This window comes from Prionailurus bengalensis, chromosome E1, assembly GCF_016509475.1.
Source record: "Prionailurus bengalensis isolate Pbe53 chromosome E1, Fcat_Pben_1.1_paternal_pri, whole genome shotgun sequence".
Classification (NCBI taxonomy): domain Eukaryota; kingdom Metazoa; phylum Chordata; class Mammalia; order Carnivora; family Felidae; genus Prionailurus; species Prionailurus bengalensis.
The window spans coordinates 59,104,606-59,119,377 of record NC_057347.1 but is presented as its reverse complement, the minus strand read 5'-3'; the positions used below and the strand labels follow the sequence as shown (position 1 = coordinate 59,119,377).

Here is a 14,772-nt window from a genome sequence, read left to right as displayed (position 1 = left end):
TACACCAACAGTCTTTTCTTATCGTTTTTTAAGCAAGTTCTACATGCGACACGGCACCGAACTCATGACCCCGAGACCAAGAGTGGCACGCTTACCGAGCTGGCTGGGCGCCCTGGCACCAACATTCTTAGTATATCTGTTCTCCCTGAGTTTACCGCCAAATCCAATGCGTTTCCCATAAATATAACAGGCTATTTACTGCTTCCAAGAAACTGCCACTGACATTCTCATGGAGACACGACCACACAAGAAGGGCCAGGAACACAGAGAAACGGAAACCACGAGGGTCCAGCCCTCCCACGCCCCCAGACACCCTCCACGATCTGTCTGATTGGAATGGGGAGGCCGGAGGGTGGGGGGGGGCTACCCCACAAAGCCCACAGTCATACCCAGACACACATCTCCTGGATTTCTGATTTTATTTCATCAAAACCAGTTCTAATGCCCAGCCGACCTAAGTGCAGAAACGAAGCCATGTGGTGATGCTGAAGCTGGGAGACGGGCATGTGGGGCTCACCCGAGGGGCCTACTTTGTATCTATTCGGTGGTGAATTCCTAGTGAAGACAGACTGAGTAAATCTAGAACCACACCGGAAGACGGAGGGGACGTGACGTGCATGGAATCTCTAACGCCACACAAGGACGTCAAAACAATGCCCCAAATTGGTAAGTCAATAAAGAGCAGCGTAAGAATGCCCCATAAAAAGACGGCCGTATCTCCTAGAAAAACACAGCTAAAAGGGTTTGCTGCTAGGTAGGGATTACGCACCGACTTTTAAAAATAACGTGTATGTTTATTACTTGGATGAACTTTTAAAACTTTACTTGAAAAGCTAAATAAAAAGTAACACAGTGACGTCGCCCGAAGAAAGCAGCGGTCGGAACACGGCCACCCGTGCCCGCACGGCACTATGCGCACCTGCTGCCGGGGAAGCATCCCCGTTGTGTGCGAAGAGCAGCGGGGAGAGAGCAGCAGAGGCAGGAAGCAGCTAGAAGGCCTGAGGACCGCATGCGGCTTCCAAGGACAAGAGGCTTCCTGATCCTTCAAAGGAAAATGAGGAGTCGAGGTGAAGAAACCAGCGGGGACACGCGGCCCGTTGCACACGGGAGTGGTCTGTAATCAACCACACGAGACCCTTGGAGACAGGCCGTATCTCGCAGTCCCAAAGTTATCAGCGGATGCATAAATATGAAAGCTTCGGGATGGTGAAATTCACAATACAAGTTTTTCCAGATTGTCCACATTTCCCACGCCTGTAAGCAAACTAACCCAAGGGGAGCGCCCCTGTTCTTCCGCAGACAGTTTGAGAACCCTGTGCTGAGGCGCAGGTCAGGGTCCAGCCACGTGGCCTTCCCTTCCCATGTCTCCTCCATACGGGCCAGGATGCTCCTCGTAAAGTAAGGGTGTGGCAGAGGAGGCTCGAGACAAGGCTCACATGTATGCGAGGTTTCCAAGTTCACTTTCACCACCAAGGCAGCATGAACTAATCTGACGCTGACAGAGGCTGTGGGTCCCCTGTGTGGGGGCTCTGAAGGGCTGGCCCACACGGAGATGGTCCATGTGGGAGCAGGGGCTCGGGACGCAGAGGGCAGCATCCTCACCCACGTGTTCTGGAAGCACCCTGCTCTTGTGCACGACTCCTGCCGGGACCCTCGGGGCAGGGGCGCCTGTGTCTTCTTTCTCTGGCTCACACACACCGTTTGTTATACGTCCGTGTGTGACCGTGTGGTTCCCACCGGGACCGTGAGCCCAGGCAGCACGGGGCTCTGTCTTTATGTCCCTCCCACGGCTGCACACAACACACTCAGTTATTAGGGACTGATGTGACGGACACTGACCTCTATCGTTAGTAATGAAACAAGGAAAACAGAGAGTCCTTCCTGCTACTGACATGACACGAGTGAATCCCAGTGAACTGCTAGGAAGTCCGTATGTAGACGTCTTTGGGCACTTACCTGTTCGCCTTAATTCCTGCTACTCTGCTATTTGGAATCTGCATGTTTAACAGTGAACAAAATAATAAACGTCAACGTTCCTGATTTGTCATCGGTGAACCGTGGATTTGTGCTCAGAGTGAGACAGAGCCAGGGTCCTGGGTCCTAACGCTCTAACCAGCTGAATTTTCGTTGGCCCCATAAAACAAGATGAGGGTAACCGATAAACGGAAATCCAGTTCTGGGGCAGACAGGGAACATCTTACCGAGATAACTTGGACACATCCCCCAAAACCACATCCGCACAAGCACGCCGTGCCATCGGAAAGTGAGTTACAGGCAGAACTATCTAGAAGTTCAGTCTGCAAACGAACAGGATAAAAACAACCACAGACCAGGTAGGAATGAGGCCAATCTGTGGAGCCTACTTTCAAATCCCCCAAATCCCCACCCCCAGAAGAAACCCCCAACGGAGCACAGGACCCCAGTGAACACCCGAGTCACTGTGATGCGACCAGCGTGGCCCCGAGTTTGGACCATCCAGTGACTGAGGGCTGCTGTGACGACCACGCTGGGCAGCGAACCCCTCCCCGTCTTGGTAGACGCTTTGATCTGGGCCTTTTCATAAATTGAATACCCGTGCGTCCTGGCCGGATAGGCAGAAGTAGCTAGAGGTACTCCGAACATTTCAGCGCCAGGAGCCACAGCGGCGGGCCCGCGGGCTGACCGGGAGGGAGCGGCCTTGGGCAGGAGCCGACCTCACGGAGTCCCGCTCCGGGCCGTGCGGATCGGGCACTTAGTTTTCCTATTTCCAGGAAGGCTTCTGGGCGGCTCATGCAGGGAAGAGTGAAGATGGAGGCTGAGCCACAAAACAACTTCAACGGGCGCTGAAAGGAGTTCTGAATTCGCGATTTATTATCCCTGTGAGCACAAGGCGACTGAAAACGTTTCCATTGACTACCGAGAGCAGTAACAGGGCATCGCCCTGGAGGGAAGCCCAGTCGTGTGTGCACAGAGCCACCCCCCTGGGGGCCGGGGCCATGCATGCTGCAGGGGCTCTGGCTTTAGATGCACGGGACCCTCTCCCCAGCAGCAGCCTTTCCACAAGTGGGGTGAGGAAACGGCTGTCGGATCGAACCAAAGGAAGAGTTCCCAAATTCGCAGGAGGCCGTGCGTGGGGACAGACGTCCTCTCCGACCACAGCGAGGACCAGATGCCAGCGGCGGGGAGCTTCCGGGGAACGCAGGGTCTGCCGGGAGAGCAAGGGCAGGGGTGCGGTGGAGGGCGCCGTACCCCTCTCACGCCGCCCCTTCTGCCGGGCTACGTTACGAGGACACTGACCGAGACTGCGGCGGCTTTGTTAGACGATGTGAAGAAAGCAGGAAATCAATCTCACCGCACGTAGGTCTATCCCCCCGACCCACGGGCACTTCTCTCCTGAGGCCTCCTGCCACCACACGCGGAACAGTCATCCCCGCTGCCGACCATCACGCCCACCGAGGACACCTCCGCCCCCACTTCGAACTGTCACAGGCGCACGGCGACGGCAGCACACGCACAGCCCCGACGGGCCCCCAACAGGCTTCCTGAGCACCGTCCCGCCAGAGAGCCGAGCCTCGCGGAGCCGCAGGCAGAAGGGGGAGAGGGTGGGATGCCTCGTGCCCACAGCCCGGCCAGGCGGGCGGGTCCCCGGGGGTCACGCTCACACGCGCCGTGCGCCCCCTGGTTCAGGAGCGCGGCTCGCCACCCTGGACGCCTGACTCTGCTCACGCGCATCAAAGCCACCGACCCTTAAAGAGAACAGGACACGCTGCAGGGTCAGAAAGGCTTCTGAAGTCGCGGCCGCGGGCGCAAGGGCACGGCACTGGCCAGGCAGCCGGCCCGTGCGAGGCAGAGACAACCAGAGGGGCAGGGCCCACACTAAACCCCAGGTATCGGGGAGCCTCCAAATTTGTGAATTCTTCCTCAGTGGCTCCCTCGCTCCTCGGGCTACAGAAAGCCCCACGCGCAGAGGTGAAGAGTTGCTCAAAGGCAAGGCACCCCAACACAGGACCAGGCCACACCCGGAGACCTCACACCAGGTCCCAGGAGCAGCAGGCTGCCGGCTCTGTGGGGCCTGCGCCCACTTCACAGCCCCAGGCCACTGGGCACCTTCGGAGGGGACGGGACAAGTGCTTCCCGCTGCAGCCCCCGCGTCACTCCTGCTGCCACAGCACGCAGCCTTCCTCACTCTGCCCTCCCCCACGCGGCGACCGAACCGGGGTTCGGCTCCAGGGCAGGACCACCCACCCCTCCCGAGATCAGTTCCACGGGGCAGTGCTGTTCTCCCAAGCCACGCACGAGGCCACGGCTGACGTTCCTCAGAGACGTCCATAGAATCAGGGACTCGTTATCGCTGACCTTGGCTCCACCAAGGTCTTCTCCTGCGGGGTCGCAAACAGATGATTTAGCCTCGCTTTCCACCTAGGCACAAAAAGGACCATTAACAGACGAGCATGAAAGGCACCACAGAGATGAATAATATGCCTCCTGGGGTTTTATGCGAATTAATTAGTATTTTTAAGGGCTCTGAAATGAGAAGCACTAAATTAAATGTCACCACCCCATAGCGCGGTGGCAAAACCACAATGCCCGGATCCCGGCCACAGGGTCTGAGGGCAGGAGCGGCAGAGAAAGCATCGAGTCGCACACGAGGTGACACGCAGTCCCTGCAACGCGGCCCGCGGCGGCCGGCATCCTGGCTCCAAGTCCAACCCTCAGGACGCGGCCAGGCACGTGTGTGGAACTTCTGCGGGAGGCGGGCGAGGAAGAGAAAAGAAAGGCTGCCCTGTGGCTGGACGAAGGAGAGCGTGGCCCCGAACCCCTCGCCCCCGCGCCGTCCGCCTGCCCCTCGGTGACACCAGGCAGCCGCCTGTGCTACGGAGGCCCGAGCGGGGCGTGTGCCGCGTGCCCGCCTTCTCGTCTGGCTCCTCCTTGTACAAGGACAGACCCCGGGGGGTCACCAGTGTGCCTGGAGCATGGGGGGTCGGGGGCTGCACTTGAGGGTCCCGTCCCCTGACAGATCCCGCAGCAAGGAGCCCCCGGGCAGCGCCAGCACCGCCCTCTCCTCTCCGGGGTGTCGAGCAGAGGCCACGCGGCCTCGCCCGGCCAGGCGTGAGGGTATCAGCGATGTTTCCGCTCTCCCATCCTTCCTCGGCAGCAGAGAAGGAAGGGGTGAGCGAACATAATGTTAGAATTTGGGCCGGTTTCGTCCCTGGTCTGGGGTCTTGAAAATGTCTCACCTCCGCCCCTTTCCAAGTAGGAAGCACGGACTTCCGGGAAATGCTGGGCAGGAGGAAGGTCAGGTCTGCTCACAGGACAGCTGTCCTAGGCGGAAGCCCCACACGGAAGGCTCCAGGCCCTGGCAGTTCAGGGACTTTGTGCTCCTGCCTCTCAAAAAGCACTTCTTGCTGCTACAGCCCCTTCCGTTCGCACGAATACCACCTAAGCCAAGCCACCGCACGTACGGTCACCACCATCACGGTCACCGCCACCCTCACCCTCAGCCTAACCACCCCCAGTATCATCGGCACCGTCCTCAATGCCGCTGCCAACAACACCACCGTCAGCCACAACCGTCACCGTCATCGATTTCTTTTTTTTTTTTTTTTTTTTTAATTTTTTTTTTCAACGTTTATTTAATTTTGGGACAGAGAGAGACAGAGCATGAACGGGGGAGGGGCAGAGAGAGAGGGAGACACAGAATCGGAAACAGGCTCCAGGCTCCGAGCCATCAGCCCAGAGCCCGACGCGGGGCTCGAACTCACGGACCGCAAGATCGTGACCTGGCTGAAGTCGGACGCTTAACCGACTGCGCCACCCAGGCGCCCCAACCGTCATTGATTTCTTACGTGACTACAACTTCCTGAGGAACCTGCCAGGCTCGTTTGGCTCGATCCAAATCCATTCCTCAAAACTCGGTATGTCTCACTTGCTGAAAACCCTTTGATGGCTTCCCACGGACCCCAAAAACTCTTCAGAACGGCCCTTCAGTCCCTGCAAAACCTCGTCTGCAGAGCCTCTGAGAGTCTACGCTCCGGGCACAAGGAAGTATCTTTCAAGTCTTATGTTCTTACCCACCTCCTAGCCCTTGTCCGGACCCTCTTCCTACTTTTCCTCGACCCCCAATTCCACGTCTTGCCTGGACATTTCCTCTTCCTTCTTCAAACATCAAGTTAAATGTGAATTCTCGAGAACTCACTCTCAGGTACTCCCAGACACGGGTTAGGTGCCCCGTGCCAAACGCTCCCATAGCACACGTAGGTCCCTGACCGCAGCATGTATGACCCTTGACTCCACCTGCTTCTTACCCCTCTGTCTGCCCTCCCTCCACCTTCTTCCTGCCCCGATTGGTAAAAGTCCTATGAAGGCAGGGACCAGCACTTCCCTGGTCAATACCTGGCATGTGGTTGGCACTTAATACACGTTTGTGCACGAACAAATGATAAAGACTCACTGCTAGAGTTCGCAAAGCCCAGCGAGCTCCTCCCAAAAGAGCTGTTCTGTTGGAGTACTGGAGTATCCCATTTGCTTAGGATTTCAAAACCTCCAGTTCTGCTGGGACGGAGGACGGCGGTGAAGCCGGTGCCTGCGCCACAGAACCCAGGCCCCGTGGCAGATGATGTCCCGCCTTCGCAGGCTGGCCTGCCGCCCCAAACAAGCTCAGGGCGGACGCTGGGGGCAACGTGAGCGCCCGCGGACGCGCCCAGCTAATGCAGCACGGCGAGACGCGGCTGGCACTTTCTATAAGCAGTCACTCCTGGGTGGACAGGTGACCCTCCCGAGAGCCACACCGTCTGTCTGGTGTGAAAAGCCAGGAGTGCTGTCCGCGAGCAGAGACAGAAGGAAAGAGGATTTACTTTGTCACTGGCAAATGTACACGTCTTCCAAGGTTTATAATGGCATGAAAAGTAACAAAAAGACCTCTCCCTTGTCTGGACAGCTCCGTGGAGATGAGAGGACAGAGGAGCAGCGGGGCACCGAGACAGACACCTGACTGCAGGCTGCAGGGGGCCCTCCCTAAGGCAAAGACAAAGCAGACAAGAGCAAACGCAGGAAATTAGATGGCAGCGGGGCAGGAGTGGGGCGGACGGCTGACTGGGTGATCCCACTCCGCCGCCTTGGCTGCAGGACCAGCGTGAGGAACGGCACGGCGTCCGCAGGGGCAGGAGTGCACACGTGGTCATGACCTCGGCACGGATGACCTCTCCTTTTCAAGCCATTCCGACGCATCGCTGCTGTACTTAGACCGTCCTGTAGAGTCATGAGGCCTTGGCGGCCAAGTGCTCTGAGGTTCCCGTCGCCAGCCAGGTCCCCAGCGTCCGACGAGGCTCCTCACTCCCCCAAGGGTCAATCTCCACCCTGCGTTCCGTGGCTCTCCTCCCCAGCCTCCTCCCTCCAACCCCGGGCGTGGCTGTAACTCAGCCTCCCTTGTCTCACACCACAAGCTCCCCGTGGGTGCAGCACAAACCTACGATGGAAGAATCCCTTGCCTTGCTCCTCGCAGGCCCACGCCCCCGGGCTCCCCACCTGAATCGCGGGCGTCAGCCAGTTCTGAGTCACTGAGACCACGCACCGCGATCCCGTCCCTCCCTCCGCTCTCCCCCTCACACCCCCTTCGTCCGGGGCTCCCCAGGCCTGGCTCAGTGTGCCCGGGGCATGTCCCTCACACATGGCTGTCCTGCCTCTGCTTCCTCGGGGGTCAAAGGCCCCCGACTGTCCTCAGGCCTCCTGGCCAGCCTCTCTCCACGTCCTTCCAGTCTGGCAGAACTTTCCTGCCCAAGCACACCATCAGGCCACTCGCGTCCTAAAAGCGGATCCTTGGGGTGGGGCCCACTGCACTGTCCCCACGGGAGCACCGCCACGCCCGGGCACGGAGCACAGCTCTGTCAGCCACCTGCCCCCACTGGTCCTCCACGGGTCTGGCCGCGCTGGGCCCCTTCGCCGCCCTGGCCGGGCCTGAGCAAGCTCTTGCCTCCTCCCGAGGCTCCTTGCAGCTCTCGGCCCACAGAGGCCACCTCTCCCTTCTCTGTGAGAACGACGTGGTACGCCTCGCCTTCCGACACCAAGCTGGTGAGGACAGGACCCTGTGAAGTTCCCCAAGTCCCCGTCTCTGGACACACAACAGTCACACAGGGAAACTGCAGTGCACGAATTCATGGGTGTCTGAGCAACACTGACTTTACTGACCTATCGTTTACCTGAAATTAACCACAGCACAACTGCATTATCCCGACGGAACTTTGCTCATCCCAACATGGACCTCGGAGCCAATCCGTGCAGTACAAATTCAATCTCCCGCTCGATTTGCACATTTTCTTTCCTCTTTCAGTGTTTCCGTTATCTCCTAGTAAGATGCTATCTGTCTCATTTTTTCTTGATGGTATTGTGACACTGGGCTTTGCCCCCAATCCCTAAATTTGAAAAACAAAAACAAAAACAAGCTACCACTTCTCTTATGACTTTAAATGGAGCACCTGAGTAGCTGAAGTATAAGCAGGAGGTGGGAAGTGATGTTTCAGTCAATAACCCTCCTTGAGAATCTCTGCTGACCCAAAGGACTCACCGCCCCCCCCTCCCCCCACCAAGGGCTCAGGCTGATGGCGGACGCAGCGCTGGCTCCCAGCACCACACACACACACACACACACACGCACACACACACACGGCTGTGGTCTGCATCTAACACAGAACTGGTGTCCTTGCAAACTCGCCACGGAAAGACGGATCTTAGACAAATGAAAACCGCCTCACAAACAAACCAACCCCCAAAACCACACAAGCAGCCACAGCCCGTGGCAGGGCGGAAGGCGGGGGCGTCCCGAACCGGCCCGGCCGCTCAGGCAGCGGCGTCCCGAACCAGCCCGGCCGCTCAGGCAGCGGCCACGCCTGGTCCTTTTCACGCCCTCGAGTTGCACCTGTGCAAGCTGAGTTCTGGTCACCTGCGGGCACAACCGAGGTCACTTGTTTTCAGAAGCCGAAGGAGCAAACTTCAGAAGAAGTCTAGAGACACAGAAGTCACCGACCACCTTCCGGCAATTTCTAGTACCCTTTCATATTATTCTGGAATTTTCGCTAATGGAAACGGAAGGCATAAGGTCGCCCCCTCTGTGTCATTGTAAATGACCTCTCAGGGCGACCTGGCTCTGCGAATGGCCAACAGTAATGGGCGTCTCCACCTGTAGGGGACATCGCTCGGGTAAAAGGCCGTTCAGCTTCAGGCCTCGCTGCCCTGCACCTGCCCAGAGAGGGACTTGGATTCACGTTTGGTCCGACAATCCAGGGCTCCCTTCTACTAAGCAACGGGTTATCTCTAAGACGTATTTTTGCTTTTTCACAGACTCTCCCCTCCACTCACGGCGCACGGTCAAAACCCCAGCACGTCCTGTGCCAGCAGTCGGCCCCGCCTACCTCAGGGGTCAGCTCAGTAGCCGACGGGCACATTTTCAGGTGTCCCGCCCCACAAGCCCCACCCCGACTGGCCAAGGGCAGGGCCGTCTCCGAGGAGGCTCACTGGCGCGAGACGCGGGTCTGCACCACCCGCCCCAGACGTAAGACCTGGGTCACTTTCAGGGGGCCGACGTGGGCTGCTCGCCGTGAACCCCACGTCGCACCTCTGGACAGGCTGCAAGCAAACTGAGTGTCAGCGAGGCCTCTCTGGGAGGTCTCCCGCTCCTCCTCCCTCTGCACCCCGGGGGTCAGCTCTGCTAGGGGTTCCTCACCCCTTGGGCACAGTCTCTGCTGGGGCTCCCAGCCCTCGCTGCCCGATGCCGGACGGGAGCTGCCGAGGGGAGGCTCTGCTGTGCCCACTGGAGAGGCCCACCCCTCTGCCAGAGTTAGGGTCCCTGAGACGGAAGACCTGGGATCCGGCCACGCATCGGTGACTTATTTATCAGCATTCCACCCGGGACCATCTGGGAACCACCCTGAACCTCCACTCCCTCCTGAAATAACTAGAACGGTCCTGCCTCTGCCCACTTCACAGGCTGTGAGGACGACGTGAGCAAATGCACGGCGGGGTACCTGGAAAACACAGCCAGTGAGGAGAGGAGGGCAGAGGACGCGCCAGCTACCGTCCCGAGCCCTCACTTACGCCCGCTCGCCCACCCGCACGCGCACCACGCCAGCCAGGCATCAGGAGCACCCCAGCTTTACAGACAGGGAGCTGAGACACAGAGAGGTGCAGTAACCACCACAGGTCACACAGCTGGCGTGTGGCAGGGCCCATTTCAAGTCAGGCAGCCCAGCTCCGGACTCCCGGGTTTTACCACTCAGTCAGCGGAGCCCGGGAGACTGACGGAGAGCCTTCCCACGTGTTGGCAAACTGGGGACAAGCAGGAGACAGGAAGACGTAAGGGACAGGTCTGCTATCCTAACATGATGGTCCTGCCTTGGTTCCGTGGCCTCTGGGCTCCAGCACAGCAGCCCCCTCCATCCCCCCACCCCCTCCACCCCCCCCAACTCCCACCCCCCGCCGCCTCGAGAGGGGCCGGAACCCCTGCAGATCCTGAGGGCTGAGCCAGCCACGTGCAGGCCAGCTGGGCTCTCACGGAGCCCCGGGACCCAGCAGCCGAAGCCTCTCGCGGCTACTGAGTTTTGCCCAGGTCCACACACCACATTAGCACTGAAAACACTGCTCCCTCCTAACGTTAATGCCCGACGACCCCCAAGCAAGATCGATACCTGCTGGTTACCTGGAACACTTAGTGTTTACCAACCTGCCTGGTGGGGAGACGAAGAGAATCCAGAATTTCATAAGCCGTGCGGGGTGGATGGGAGAGGGCGGGGTAGGGGCAGAGGAGACTGGACTCCGGGCCCCGGGGCTACAGCATCCAGTGGACGCGGGGACACGGGCGTTCCACATCTGCAACCTTGTTCTGGCCACTGATGCGGCTGGCGGAGCGCTTCTGAACAGGGCGCTCTCTCTACCACAGGACGTGTTCTCTCTGACAGTAGCAAGTCGAGGAAGGAAACAAATCGACACCGAGAGGCCTCGCGCCGAGGAGGAAACAGGTACTTGTTAAATGGCTGCCAAACCGGGCCAGCCAAGCGGTGGGCTAAGGCCGCGCCCCCAGGCGAGCCCGTCACCCGGAAGCTGGCTCCGTGCATCCAAAGAAACAGCCACCAAAGTGATTCGTGACAAAGTGATGCCCGACGCCTCTCACCAGCCAAGTCTGTTCTGAGCAAGGCCCCAAGCAGGGCTGCCCGCGGGCCCAGCAGCAGCCAAAGGAGAGCCAGACTGTCGGAGTCCCTGGTCCTAAGGTACAGCCGTAAACGTCTCAGAAGCATGCTCGCTGGTCCCAATTATTTACTTTTCAAAGGAAGTTCTGATTTCGTGTTTGGTTCCTGATGTTCGTGATGACGCTCTCTGTCGGGCTAATCCGATTTCCATGCGGAGGGAGCATCGGAGACCCGGGAGAGACACGCGGGAGCGAGCTGGGGGCCCCGCGGGAGGTGTCAAGGCCCTGGTGACCTCCCACTGGCCCCCTGCCTCCGCCTCTGCGCTCCATGTTTGCGGAGTCTGCCTTCAGGGCTCGCGCTCGTCCGCTCCGCCCTTGGTTTCGAGGGCACTACTGGGGACGGTTTCACCGGCCCTTGACGGGACGCCCTGGCTCCTTCCCGCGGCTGGGCCCACGAGCGCACGCGTGGCAGGGAACCAAAAGCCCTCGGGGAAGGGCCCCGGCACAAGCTCCCCGTCTGTGAACCCCTGTTTGAGGCCAAAGGAACTCCTCGGGTTTCCGACACACATCTTCCCAGCGTGAGCAGTTCCACACAGACTTGGGAACATCCTTGCCTCTCTCTACTCTGTGCCTTAGCCAGTGACAACCCTTCCTTCCTTCCTGAATGTGCTAAGGAGGCGGGAGAGAACCACGACAGCTGGCTTTCTTGTCAAAATCCACAAAGTCGAGGCTTCTCGACGGGGTCCAAATCCACTTCTGAAACAGGGGCTCGCCTGGTGTGAACAGACCTGCCCAGAACACGCCGTCCTCCCATGCTCGGTGAGGCCCGGGGACAGGCTTGGCGGGCACGGGTAGGGAGGGGGCTCCTGGCACCTAACCGGGTAGGTGCCAGGGAAGCTGCCAAACACGGCCCCACTGTCCTCACACGTGTGGGGACACCTACGGCCACAAAGACGGACTATCCGGCCCTGAGGTGAGCACTGCCAGTTTGGGAAACGCGGCTTTCAGGGAAAGAACGAAGGTCTGATTCTAACGAGGACCTCCAGATTCTTTTTTTTTTTTTTTAATTTTTTTTTTCAAAGTTTATTTATTTTTGGGACAGAGAGAGACAGAGCATGAACGGGGGAGGGGCAGAGAGAGAGGGAGACACAGAATCGGAAACAGGCTCCAGGCTCCGAGCCATCAGCCCAGAGCCTGACGCGGGGCTCGAACTCACGGACCGCGAGATCGTGACCTGGCTGAAGTCGGACGCTTAACCGACTGCACCACCCAGGCGCCCCGAGGACCTCCAGATTCTAATCCAATAAGACGGAAACAAGCACGGCGCAGAGAAATGCACACAGTGTATGGCCAGTCTTACCTAATGCGTGTGTGTGAGTACACATGTGTTCACAGACACGCCCGTCATGAGAACGTCTATGCGGCTGCTGCAGAAGGAAGGACGCAGGGTGAAGAGGACAGGAGGAGAAACCAGATTTTTAAAAAACGTTTTATTATTCATCTTCGAGAAAGAGACAGACACACAGACGGAACCCCAAGCAGGCTCCAGGCTCCAGGCTCCGAGCTGTCAGCACAGAGCGGGGCTCGAACTCACGAGCGAGATCCTGAGCTGAGCTGAAGTGGGACGCTTGACCGACTGAGCCCCCCAGGCACCCCTGAAAGCCAGACTTCTCGTTTTGTGTACGTGACTTGGGATCCACTAAATGTTTTACGTAACTGCAAAACAGAATTAAAATTTTTAAAAAGCGTTTCTTAAACATCTTAAGTAAAAGGATACCAACGGACACAACTGGGCACCTGGCTGGCTGTGCTGCTGGACGGGGAGGAACGCATCCACGTGACTTTAAAGCAGGGTGGCCTGGGGCACCCGGGGGGCTCGGTCGGTTGAGCATCCGGCCCCTAATTTGGGTTAGGGTCGAGATCTCAGTATCGTGGGGTGGAGCCCCACTTTGGGCTTCATGCTCAGCGTGGAGCCTGCTTGGGACTCACTCTCTCTCTCTCTCTCTCTCTCTCTCTCTCTCAAATTTATAAAAGAGACAAAAAACAAGAAGAAAAACAGGGTAACTTCACTCTCTATCTGTGGCCTGGTGCCAGAGAGAACCGTGAATGCCTGGTGAACAGTTTTTGGTAAAAGAACCCTGGTGCTCTGTTGGTTGTTGCTTTCTGAACGTGCTGATGTGACGTGGGACGCAAGAAATGAGTGATTGTGTTGGTGCCCATGAAAAACCTCAATGGTCGGTGTGGGAGAAGGCAGATATGTGGGATCAAATAAAAACCTTGCAGTCCCGAAACTTAACCAGTGAGCACTCACAATACATTCTACCTTCGTTTACTCACTTATTTTTTTGAGAGAGGGAAAGTGCTCATGCCTGTGTGGACAGACAAGGGGCAGAAGGAGAGAGAATCCCACGCAGGCTCCACACTGTCAGCACAGAGCCCGACGCCGGGCTCAGTCTCAAGACCCTGGGATCGTGACCTGAGCCAAACTCAAGAGTCGGACACTCACCTGACTGAGCCGCCTGGGTGTCTGTCCCTTATAACGCATTCTACCATTAAGACAGAGAGGCAGCGCGGAGAGAAAAGTCTGAGTGTGGGCAACGGGCACCCCCGGGACCCAGATTCAGCTCTCTAAATCCCATTCCCACTCAGCTGACTGAAGACCTGGGCAGAAAACGTGCACAATGAGAACGGAGCATCCTGCCTGGTCACACCAGCTAGGAAAGAAGTGATCACAAGCTACCAGGCCCACATCAGACAGACTCGGGAGCCAAATCACAGAGCCCCCCCGCCCCCCGCCCCCACCGGCCAAAGAGGAAACAAGGCCACGGAGGAAACAACGTGCACGCCAACGTTTCACAAGTGTAACGGTTACGCTTTTACTGCACGCTGACTGGGACACACACACACCCTGCAGGTTACCTTAGGAGACGCCCAGTCATTATTCTGAAATCTGCTAAACAAAGGAAAGTAAGTATCGGTACTGGCTTTCCTACACGAACTCTACTTTGAGATACCCAAATAATCGGTGAGAGGTAGTTTCTCTTTACGGCAATCAATATCCCAGTTAACAGGCAAGGGGGGGGGGGGGTGTGACAGAATTACATCATCACCATTTTACAATCTCTAATGGATGGATCCAGGTATGAACATCAATGTCTGCTAACCTCACTGAGAGAACACAACCAGTCATCACACACATCCTAGGGGAAGTACCCACCACCACCTATGAAACGCCATGTCCCCCGAGCACCCCTCCGATTCGACCGAATCTGCCGAAGCCTCCAGATTGACCTATCACGCAGAGGACAGTCAAGGGCAGGTGAGTGTGGCTTACCTAGAGCCAGGCGGGGAGAAGCAAAGCGCAAAGTCCAGACAGCAAGGACCTCTACAGGAGCACATGGCCCGGTGTCTTCAACCAATAAATGGCAGGAAGAGACAGACACACGGAGCAGGATGGGGGCAGGGTTCTGACTTGCAGAGATTCTATGGATTAAGAGGGCACATCAACCAACCACAACGTATTCACCTTACTTGAACCCTGATTCGAATAAATTCCACGTGTGTGTTTTTTTTAAGTCATGATGATCTTTATTTTTATTTACTTATTTATTTATTTATTT

General features: G+C 57.6%; 1 protein-coding gene across 2 annotated transcripts in view; it reads right to left on the bottom strand.

Annotated features, from left to right (window-relative positions):
- Window positions 1-14,772, bottom strand: part of RPTOR (regulatory associated protein of MTOR complex 1) — a 338,621-nt gene that overhangs the window by 198,745 nt on the left and 125,104 nt on the right. Inside the window, exon 1 of one of the 2 annotated variants that reach the window (XM_043585751.1) lies at window positions 8,937-9,000. The exons of the other annotated variant lie outside the window; for it this stretch is intronic. The gene's annotated coding sequence lies outside the window, so the exon portion shown is untranslated. Of the gene's footprint in view, window positions 1-8,936; window positions 9,001-14,772 lie in introns of those variants that run through there. 2 annotated transcript variants of the gene reach the window in all.